The 12,104-nt window shown below is 36.8% G+C and overlaps 1 protein-coding gene across 1 annotated transcript in view; it reads right to left on the bottom strand.

Moving 5' to 3' along the window:
• Positions 1–12,104, bottom strand: part of LOC131678889 (inactive dipeptidyl peptidase 10) — a 565,731-nt gene that overhangs the window by 464,375 nt on the left and 89,252 nt on the right. The gene's annotated exons all lie outside the window — the stretch shown is intronic.

The following is a 12,104-nucleotide window of genomic DNA, read 5'->3' as shown; positions in this document are numbered from 1 at the left end:
GATAAATTGGATACAGTTCCACCTTGCCATCGGCTATATGGATATACAGTTCCTTGAACTTATTTATTAGGTTAGAGAGCGTATCGTAGTACATTTGAACATTATATTACATATTTCGTCCTGTTTATATTCAATGAAATCCAATGGATATTATTACTTACAGATAATTCTGTTCTGAGTGATGAATAGTGCAGTTTTGTGTTGTATTGTTTGTTTTTGTTTGGAGATGCTGATCAAGATAAGTTACATTTTTTTTATAATTCGTAAATCATAATATTTCAGTTCCGATTTTCTCAAAGGCTTGTGTAATTTTTCAAAATAACTCGCGGTTGACAGCACCCATAGCCACATTCTTTTCGTTTTTCCAGAATGAGCTGTTTCGAACTATGGTCTGCCTGCACGGGAAGCTTTTCTATCTGCCTCTCTTTTCTTCTGCTTTGGGTTTTTTTGCTTTGAGCGTGTACGGCCCGTTGACTCATTAGATGCTTGCTGGCGATGTATTCCAGGGAGAGTGTATTTCGGTCGTGACGGAGATGGCGAGACGAAGATAGAGCGCGTGCGGGCTTGTGGCGTTTTCGTTTTTGACGGTGGGCTACACCGGTGTAATCAGTGCTACACTCACTCAAACTTCGGTGTAAGCAGTCTATCTCTCTTTTGCACACCAGTGTAGAAACAGGAAGGAGCGAAAACGCTATTGGTTTCTCAGTGCACACGAGGGATTGAGATGTGCAGAGTTGATGTTTTCTGTTTCCTTTTCGTCTGTTCTGATATGATTTCTGTGGGTTTGCTGGTGTATACTTCGTATGTGCGTTGAGTGAGTGAATGTACTAAAGTCAAATTCACACCTTTTCGATCCATTGCAGTGGCGCTTGGTGCCTTTCGCGGGCGCCGGTGTTCTTTCATACGCTTCAGGTGCGGGCGATCATACTTGTGCTTGGTGTGAGGGCTCGCATTTGGTATATGTGGGGTGTAATATTGTCTGTGCGCGGTTCTTGACCGTCGCTAGGTGGGTCGTGTCGTTGCTGAGTAGAAATGTCACTTTTTTACCGAATAGACTTGTCGGTCCTTACCAATGTCGTATATACAGGTCTGGCAAAGACGGCACTTTGGTATTCGTAAGATGAATCTTACATGAGTGATCACAGTATAAATCGACTTGCTTTCGTCATAGCGGTCGTTCCGCTCCCATTGAATCGTGTGACCGCTATGACGTCGACCCGTTGTGCTTCTGGATTGTTTACATATTTTTGGTTGCCAACACTAGCAAACCGTGTGTTCTGCCACACCTATATATACCTTATTGGGTCCTTACAGCTTCTTTGGACCAGAGCCAGTGTTTGAAGATTTCGAGAAATGTATTGAATATTTTATATTTTAGGAGTGATGGGTTATGTAAAAAAGTAGGATTATTGTTTTGTGCTTCCCGGTTTTTAAGTATACTTAATAATCTATCGTTTCAGTCACATTGAAATTCATGATTATTATTATTGCGCTTTTTGTGTGACTTTTAAGGCCGAGCAGAATCTAATACTAGGGGCAGATCACCCTAGAAATGATTTTGAAATTTGCTTCAAGTTAAAAAAAAATGTATTTTATTTCCATTTTTCAATCAACTTTGCAATCCCTCGCACACAGGTCTGTTCATCAAACGTCTTACGCTGATCCAATTCGTTCTATGTTAGATGTGGAGCTATTTTCTTGTAAGGTCATAATTTTCTAATATTTCACTACATTGAAAATAAACATTCTATTTATAAAACTCATAATTGTATGCATCACATGAATTATTTTAATTATATTCATCCATACATTAATATTATGTATTCAATAAAATTGACTATATTAAATTACACGGGAAGGGAGGGATACCATTAGCGTTACGAGCGAAAGACTGGATAATAGAGTTTATGGCCAACCGGCATCACTCAGGACCTTAGGACAAGCTTATTAACGTATAATAGGTAGCATCAAACTTTTGGTATAGTGATACATTGCATTGGTGGTGCTTATGGATTGTTCTTGTGTGTGTGTTTATATATTTATTTATTAAACTTTCAAATAACTATATTTTGCTGTAGGTTTATTTATTTCTAGTAGATTAATAAAATTAGTTATGTTTATGTTATGCATTATTTTCACTACATCCCTAAGATTCATTAATGCATTAATCTAGATTAGTATACAGTTACACTGTATATTTGAAATGGATTGCACCAATCACCTTATGATTGAAGGGCTAAATGATGGAGTGTTGTCGCCCGAACTTTTTAAAGAGACATATTTTAACCTTTACTTCCAATACAGTAACTGCATCTTTGATAACACCAATGAATTTTAGGATTAAAATACATAGCAACAGAGTATCATGGATAATTGAATTTGCAACGTTTTCTTAGTAATTTCATTGAATGAAAAGTTTTAATCTGCTATGTGTTCGACATTTCCAATAAATACAATTTCGATTGCGAAATTCGTCTACATATGATTTTAAAATGCCTTATCTCATTCATTATATGTTTAAATTATACTGATTCAATTATTCATGTTCATATTTCAAATACTTTTGTATTATCCATTATATTTATCATATTATTTACATTTATTATATTCCTTATTTTCAGTTTACTCGTTGCATGCCAGTATTTGAAATACATATGCTCTATTCGCTCCAGCCACTGTGTTCATAATTTTCGCAGCATGCATCATTTTCACTATGTTTTCTTCATTATAATCATTGCGTATATTTATTTGTTATTCTCATTAATTGAATTACATTACTCGAACTCATAGTATTTATTAAATATTTTGTTCAATTTTTATTACATTAAATTAGTTCAACGTGTTGCTTTATTTATCTATATTGAGATCTATGATTGTTTATTATGCATTATTGAACTTTAAATCACATGCACTAAATACACTAAATACACTAAATACACTTTAAAGAACTGGGAGGGGCTGGGAGCACCAGGGTATCATACGAATTGAGGACTAAAAGAGGGAACGTGGATAGCCAGCCCAAGTCATTTGAAGGAAACTTTTCTTCAGAAGGTCTAATATGAGTTTGACGCACCCTTCTCTAAACAAACCATCAGGTGGGTAAAGCATGTATAGCGAAATTTTTTACCTTTTGGCTGGAATATTATTGTTGGAAGGGATTCTGTTTTTCCGCTAGGTACGCGTTAGTGTCTCTGATGACGGGCCCGCCCAACCCTTTTTGATTTTCCTTTAGTAACAGCGATAATGTGAAGGTCTCACGATAAACTATTTCGGGGCTACTGTAAGTCTACCCGCATTCACTGGAAAAACCTTGAGCTGATGGTGGCTTAATATCACATCATCACATCATCATGATCTCAGGATCTTAGTCAGTATTTTTGATATTTTAATCACGAGTAATGTGATTTATGTTCATGATTTCAGGAACTTTCAACGGGGAAAACGATCGAAAATGGTGAGTGAAGCTAAGCAATCATGTGAAAAAATTTGCTCCAGAGGCGAGATTCGAACTCGCAACCTTTGAGACTTCCGCCCAATGCTATCCCTGGGTACGATGATATCCCGGAAAGAACATATGATTATCCCACTGGCGACGGTGGTCGTACCCTGCCTGGAAAGCGAGAATCACACACAACGGCAGCTGACCACCCCAACACATTCGATCTATTTAATTTCACCGCATTTTCACATGATTGCTTAGCTTCACTCACCATTTTCGATTGTTTTTCCCCGTTAGATCCCACCAGTCCTAAATAAGGTATTGGCACTTAAATCAAAAACCAAAAAAATGAATTACACTGGTCTACAAAATCAAAAAAAAAAAAATGGTGCAGGGTTGTGATAGTAGTTTTTAGGGTAAATCGGGTGCGCTGAATTCAAAAATGATCATAGTTTCTACCACTGTTCTCCTGTTTTTGAGATTTCTCCAATTATTTGTTTTTTTTTACTAGGTGTTAAATTTTTCTCTCAATTTTTCGAATTTACAAACAGTATCAAATCTATTATTAAAAGGTGCTACAAATACCTGACAAATATTTGGAAAACTGAAAAGGCATATTGAATTCTATCAAATTCGAAAAAAAACATGCGTAAACAAAAAATGCCACTTTTTACGAAAATTTGACATTTTGAAAAATTCAAAATGCTGCCATTTCAAAAGTTCTTATTGGATTTCAATCAACAATAGCTATATTTGTAACTGTAGCGCCGTCTTTCAGATAAAAAAAAAGTTCAAGCTAAATAGACGAAAATTGTCAGAGTTATGATGAATTTACCTAATTGAAAAACATCTTCAAAATCAACGCTTTTTAGAATTACTACAAACACGACAAAAACTTCAAAAAATCTATTAAAGACAAATGTTTTTTATAGACTTCGATGCACTGCATTCGCAGAGCAGATGTTTCATTTTCAGATCCGCAGACGCGGCATGTATCGTTTGTAAGCTTACCAAATTTTTAAGATGATATTTACTAGGTCAGTGTCCGCTAGGTAGTCCTGTCATGATGCATAGCTCTTTTTTGTTTAGTCTCCAGGCTTTTTTTCTCGTTGGGTTAGATAAATTTCTTTGATTGTCGTACTCCAACTTTTCTTTATAGTTGCAGTTTGAGGGCACTCGGCGAGACTCCACAGAATGGTTCTGGGCCGAAAAAATTAGTGGAAGACCCTTTTCTTGCTAGCTCATCGTCTTTTTCGTTCCCTGCAACGCCACTATGTCCTGGAACCCAGTATAAATTAACATGGTTTTTCTCCGCCAATTGTTGGAGTGCAAGAATGGGAGTGTACTAGTTTTGAAAGAAATGTAGGAGCCCTTAATGCGTTGAGCGCAGCCTGACTATCTGAAAAAATGCAGATATTTGGGTACCGTTATTTTCATTTTAGATATACGTAAGAGCATTCCATAATGAACTACATTTTGGCTTGATACACTGGCGGCCAGTATTCCATGATTTGGATCATTCTTACACTGTCTACGTGAAGCCCCAATATTTCTCATTGAATCTATTCTGTTCCAGTGTGCTGGACATAAAGTACTGAATAAATACAATGTATAAATACCTGTTCGCATTTACTTCTTGATTGCACATCCCAAGAAATATGCAGGCAACAAACTCAAACGGTATCACAAATGAAACACCAAAAACTATAGAGCTGAACTGCCAAGCGCTTTTGATCGTAATGAGGTGAGCTGCAAAAATTGCTGTGTCTTTTTAACTCTTCAAGCACGTGTTTTTGTTTAATGTATAACTCAGGGGGGTGTCATTCCTGTCATCCGCCATGTAGATATACAGACTTCAACAGTAGTCAACTTATGATGAGCCTAGCTGCTTCTAGGCCCATGTCGCCCATGCTATTGCATTGGGTTGTTTTGATTTTAACAAAGGCAGATGTTGGCTAGGAAAAAATAGCCGCCTAACAGGAGCCTGGTATAACTATTACAAAATAAAATATTTTTAGGTAATGTTAAAATATGATCATAAAACTACCTTGACTTTTAATTTATATCCAGAGCATCGTAGTCTATAAAAAGACATTTATTTTCAATAGATTTTTCGAAGTTTTTGTCGTGTCTGTAGTAATACCAAAAAGAGTTGATTTTGAAGATTTTCTTCAATTTGGTTAATTGATCAGAACTCTGATAATTTTTGTCTGTTTAGCTTAAACTGAAGCTTTGTCTGAAAGAAGACGCTTACAGCTACCAATAAAGCTATTGTCGATCGAAATCCATTCAGAACTTTTGAAATGGCAGCATTTTGAATTTGGCGAAATGTCAAATTTTCGTAAGAAAGTGGCATTTTTTTGTTTACGCATTGTTTTTTCAAATTTGACAATATTCAATATGCCTTTCCAGATTTCCACATATTTGTCAGGTGTTTGTAGCACCTTTTAATAATAGATTTGATACAGTTTGTAAATTCGAAAAATTTAAAAGAAAATTTAACGCTGATAAGTAAAAAAAAGCAAATTAATGGAGAAATCTCAAAAACAGGAGCACGGCGGTAAAAACTATGGTCATTTTTGAACTCAGCGCAACCGATTTTCCCTAAAAACTACTATCACAACCCTGCACCAAAATGGCTGTCGACCAGTGTTATTAGTTTAACTTTGTCATGATTTTCGTGATTTCTATTTACGTTGTCGTGATATTTTAGTCACGACTAGAGATTTATGTTTATTTATGTTCTTGACTTCAGGATCGTAGTTAGTTTGACATTTTTGTCACGAATAGTGTGGTTTATGTACATGGTTTCAAGATCTTAGTCACTTAGTCATTTTCGTAATTTCTGTTCACGTTATCATGATATTTTATTGTAGAGCTTACATTTCAATTTGAAACGTGAATGGTAAGTCGTGTTTATTACACTAGGATTCATGAACCAGTTCACGTATACATGAAAAATATTTTATAATATGAGTAAGAAAAGCGACCGGAATATGGTTTCACGGATGTTCGGCTTTTTCGGTCTATAATATAAGAACGACTGTTTTGTATAACCCAACGTTTCGGCCACGGTTTTGACCTTTTCAAGAGTAATACAGTCTATCATTCTTCGTCAATGTATCGTTTACCAACGATCGGATGGTCTATGTTCTGTTCTTCATATTCATGGGTGTGGTGGGTAACAATATCTAGCTTGTACATCACACTTTTGCGCCACTGTGTAGAGTTGAGTTGCACAGTAGTGCACAGTAGCGTAAAAGTGTGATGTACAAGTTAAATATTGTGACCCACCACACCCATGTATTTGAAGAACAGAACATAGACCTTCTGATCGTTGGTAAACGACACATTGACGAAAAACGATAGACTATATTACCCTTGAAAAAGGCCAAAACCGTGGCCGAAACGTTGGGCAGCACAAAACACCCGTTCTTATATTATAGACCGAAAAAGCCGTACATCCGTAAAAATATTTTATAATTTTGTGATTTATTTCACGGACACGCATGGTCCGTCGTGACTATTATACTATGAATCATGAACCAATTCACGAATACATGAACAATATTGCATGATTTTGTGAAATATTTCACGAGCACGGATATTAGATCGTGACTAATATATTAGACATCATGAATTAGTTCACGAGGATTGAAGGGATGTATGAACAAAATTCCGAGTTTCGTGAACTAGTTCACGAGAAAATATCCAGTTTGTTTTGATTTTGTGAACTAATGTTCCTAAATCTAAGAACAACATCATGAGTTAACCTTTGGTTTTATGAATAATATTCATAAAGTTGTGAACTAGTTCAAGTACAGAAAATCGATTTGGTATTGACATGGCGGAAACCGTGACTGATTTTCACAAAACAAAAACAAGTGTTTCCACTAATAAAATTATAAAACACATTATTTTTGTGCATGATCCTGTGTTCGTAGCGTAAAAACGTGATTGTTCCAGAATTTACGAATTTGGGAACAATTGTTTTTCCGTGCATATATGTTAACTATTGGCTTGGGGATACTGTGAAATATTGTGTGTCATTTATTTTTGGGCCGGCTGTCTGTGGTGTATCAGCACATGTCGAAATCTGTCTGATGATGTTAGTTGAAGTAGATGAAGTTTCTTTAGTTATTGTTGCGCATGGATTACCGTAGTGAGCCGTCTAGTTACAGTACTGGCACGTGGGCGTCTGCACATGGTGTGTGAATAGCGCGAGTCTTCTGGTGGCCGGAGGTCTAGAGACTTATAAATCTGGCTACGTGCTTGATCGCATGAACCTTACCTTAAGATAAGAGAGAAGATGAATAAAATTGATGCATTCACTGCAGTATGAAATCTTTCAAAATATCCAGCCAGTTAATGCAGCAATTGAATAGAAAATGTTTATTTTCTATTCCTTCCCCTGTATCCTGAAACTAAAATTCGTACGATAAGCCGGTGTTCTCAAAATTTTAAGCGCGTTTATCTGAAAACATGACTTTTAAAAACTGCGTACAATCTCATTTGAAAACGGCCCAATTTACGGGGGTCTTCTACTCGCGAGGCCTGAAATTGAACACCTTTTTGGGAATAAATTGTAAAACATCTACTCAATGGATTTAGAAACTTTTTTTTTATTTCGAAGATACATGTTTTAACTTTTCAATTTTACTTTTGAGGACGAAAAAAAAATCTCTCGCGACCTTGAAACTTCATTGATGCCATTGATGTTGAAACTGCATGGGTCCCGCTTAAGTAAAGTTGTGGCAATCTGTAATCAGAAAACTCATATTTTTTATAATCATAGTCACGTTGGCTATGTTTGACGAGAGGGATTTCTTTTGTTTTATAATTTGTAAAAACTATACAACGGTTTGTGAAAATTTTCAATATCTGCATTATTTTTTTGGTCTACTAGTGGCTATAAAAATGGAACAAATTAACATTTTGAAAATTCCTCTCGGGAAAACATAGCGGTATGTTTTCTGAACAATTAGAGAAAAAAGTATTGAAATCGGACTATTTCAAACTTCTATGAAAAGTCTTACTTGACCACTTAAAAACACTACTTTCGGGAAAACGCGTTTAAAGATAAGGTACGGTATACAACTCAATTGTGCTACTTTACTACTTAAACTACTATATCTGGGCTGTAGAGCTCACCTTCTTCATAACGAAAATGTTCTTGGTTGTCCCTATTTTGCTCCTTCTGTTGAATGTAGGCCTATTTTGTCGCGACACCCACTTTACGTTCAGAACGAGTTATACGTTCACCGTCGAGTCGAGTATCACATCTTTCAGCTTCCTTTCCTAAGAAAATTCCCATCACCTCCATAACTTGTAATATCGATGAAAATCCTTATGGTTGAAGATGCTGACTACCGAATAAGTCGCAACATTGACCACCTGCCTGCCAGCATTTGTTTTTGCGCTAAGGCCCAGATTCCACTATTCAGAGACTCATTGTTGTTTTGGGTGTGAGCTCATAAGTATCTTTCTAATAAATCATTAGATGATAGACTTCCGTAGAAGTCTTTCCATAATTCTACGATGTAAGGAGTGATGAGATTTCCTGATATGTTCGAAGTTTCAAAAGTGCACCTACTGTCTTCGCCGGGTGGACACTTTGAGTGTTGGAGATTTTCGTTCGATGACGAGCAGTGTTCGAGGGAAGCCGATATTGCATTTCGCATATGTTCTAAATTTTGCTAGTTCGACGATTAATTTGTCCGTCAAATTACCCTTTGCTTTCCCACTGATACCTTTGCTTTCATTCTTCAGTTTTCGTAATCTTGTTCTCATACGGTTTTCAACATGTCCGACGAATTCTTTCTTCCGTACGATTATCGACCCCAAAAAAAACAAGAAACCATTCACAGACGCTCACATATACATAAACCATGAAGAATGGACCGATGAATTCTTCATTATTTTTCCATAACGTTACATTAGATCTACTAAAAAGTCGAACTTCATAGTAATTTTTGATTCTGGATCACTTTGTTGCACATACGTGCACATATGTCCCATAATGAAAACAGCATGCCGTGATAAAAGGCTGTTCAAGATTTACTTTTTCAAAGAGCCACACGAATGGGACAACCTCATGTAGTTATGTTTCTTGATATTTTCTTAACAAGGGCGGAAATTTTGTTTGTGCATTGCGTATCAAAGAGAATTCATAATATAATTCAACACAAATGGTTATGAGACTGTTATGCTTTAATGGGAAGTGTACTGGTGTAACTTGTATGGAACCGAGGCCGCTATTAGAGGTAATAATTATGATACCAACATAATTCATAGATGGGAACCATTTTTTTTCAATTTTTGGCGCACTGTGCCACTACTAGCTGGTTGAATACAAGCTTTCAAATGAAAGTTTGAATCGTTCCATTTTAGTCCTTGTGTCCTAATGAAAATTGGAAGATACACATGCATAGCAAGATGTCAACAGATCTATTCGCCCATCATACATATTTTCCTTGACCGTTCATAGTGACTTAGAACATGGATTTCAATTAAATTAATTTTTACCGTAAACGATGGCGATGAGCAACGATCCAAACACTATTTTACGAACATAAGTCGAGGAAATGAACTAGTTTTAACGGTCTCATAATGCCCTTATCACCTCTATTAAAATATCGTCAAGATCTAGGTCAACCGCCACCATTAGCGCACAAGATTACCGCATATCACCTCGTCAGAATAGCATAGAATCATTCCGACCTGTACCGACAGCATTCCACCTTTCCTCCTTTCTTTCCCTTACCCTACCATATCCCCCCTCACCATCCGGCCATTAATGCCCGGACAGGAGAACGTTATCCAGATCGACGGGATTCCATGCCATCCTAGACGACGGACGTACACATGTTTCATGAACCACGCGTGTCGACACTCGAGAGTTGGCGATTCATTAAAATTCCAGTGCACCGAACCAGGCCATCCAGGTTGATTCTATGCTTGGATGCGACTTGGTCCGCCCGTCCGGGATTCCACAGTCAGTGCAGAGTTAGACTGTGCAATCCTTTCACTTGAAAAACGGGCGACAACGAAAGCGAACGGAAACGTGTTGATGCCGGTCATCAGGCGACCGTCCATCGTCGTGCCGCGGTGGTCTCCTTGTCGAGAAGAAGGATGGATGTCATCGCGAGTCCGGACCAGAGCAGCACATAAAGGAACATGTGAATCATTCAAACTGGCATGTCAGGATGGCTAACAAATGTTTGCTTTTGTCTTATCTGACGTCGAAGCAGGTCCGCTGGGGTTCGGGAAGTCTTTTAATTTTTTTTTTGCGTTTGATTTTCCGACTAGCGAAGGTAGGAGAGCTTTTATTCATCTCCGCCAACCACAGAGTCATCCAATCCATTTGAAAAACCATTAGCTAGGGTAGAGTCAGCAATCTCTATTCAATGTATTTGCCTTATAAGAAGGACAAAACATTAATGTAGGTTTCGAATTTTTCGTTTCACTCCAACACGATCATTTCCAATATTTCACATTACCGTAGTATCAAGTAATCAACAAAAAGTTGTATGATATCCTAACTTGCGAGATCAATATAAGACCTTCTACCCTACGTTTACCAAATGAAACGGCTGGATGGACTCACGGGAAATGACCTTTGCATTGACGCGTTCGTAATTCCAATGCAGCACGTGACAGTAATGAAAGAGTGGATAGATGTCGTACAGGTAATATCTAGCTTCCATCGGATGGAATGTTGAATTGTTTCATTGAGTCGGAAATGGTATTGCATTTCAACTTTGTCATTCAAGCAGTCACGTGAGAGAAGTTTAGGGATCAGAATGTTGGCTGTCATAAATGGATTACCGCTTGTCAAAACACAGCAATGTGATGCTTATTCAAAAGTTCTGCTTCATAGCTCATAGTAATCGCTCAGAGTTCCAGAGGGAATCTATTTTTAATTTTGGGTACGCTCAGTAAGCTTACAGTTCAGTGTGAACACAAATCAAGTAGTTTGATGAACAAAAATAATAAATTAAATATGTGGTATTGCAATCAGTTTAATTTCTTGCCATTATCAGATTTTGTTAATCAACTAACTGTTTAAAATTATTTTTTGATTTTCAAATCAAAACACAAAGTAATAGTTAAAATTGCTCCATTCTTATATGGTTCATACATATATTTATTACTATTGATAGGATTTTCCTATAAAACCAAAACATTCCATTCCAACAGTCGTTCGCATTTCAAATATTCGACATAGACCACACCGTCGCTTTCAACTACGCGAGATGGCGCGTAGGCACGATACTGTTAGAAAAAATATCTCATTTATCAGGCACCAAAATTCAAAGGATGCTCGGCCGTACGTTTGGGTCACGGTCGAACACTGTTGCATCTAGTGATCTAGTGAAATTTTTAAAAAGGTGCGTGATTTTTAATTTTTGATCCGAAAGAAACATAGCGGTATGTGTACTGAATAATATAAAAAAATATTAAAACCCCAATACTTTTATGAAAAGTCTTACTTGACAGTAGTTTTAGCATTAATTTAATTAATGACGTTTCTAGGTACTATGCTATATTTCACCCTAAGGAGGAAAATTTGGTAAAAACCAAAATTTCTCACTAGGATGAAAATTTGTTGGTAAAACCAGTATTTGTACAGGAGGGTACAAATCCTTATTTCATTCTAAGTTGC

The sequence above is a fragment of the Topomyia yanbarensis genome, chromosome 2 (assembly GCF_030247195.1).
Source record: "Topomyia yanbarensis strain Yona2022 chromosome 2, ASM3024719v1, whole genome shotgun sequence".
Classification (NCBI taxonomy): Eukaryota; Metazoa; Arthropoda; class Insecta; order Diptera; family Culicidae; genus Topomyia; species Topomyia yanbarensis.
This window is presented reverse-complemented; position numbering and strand designations above follow the sequence as displayed.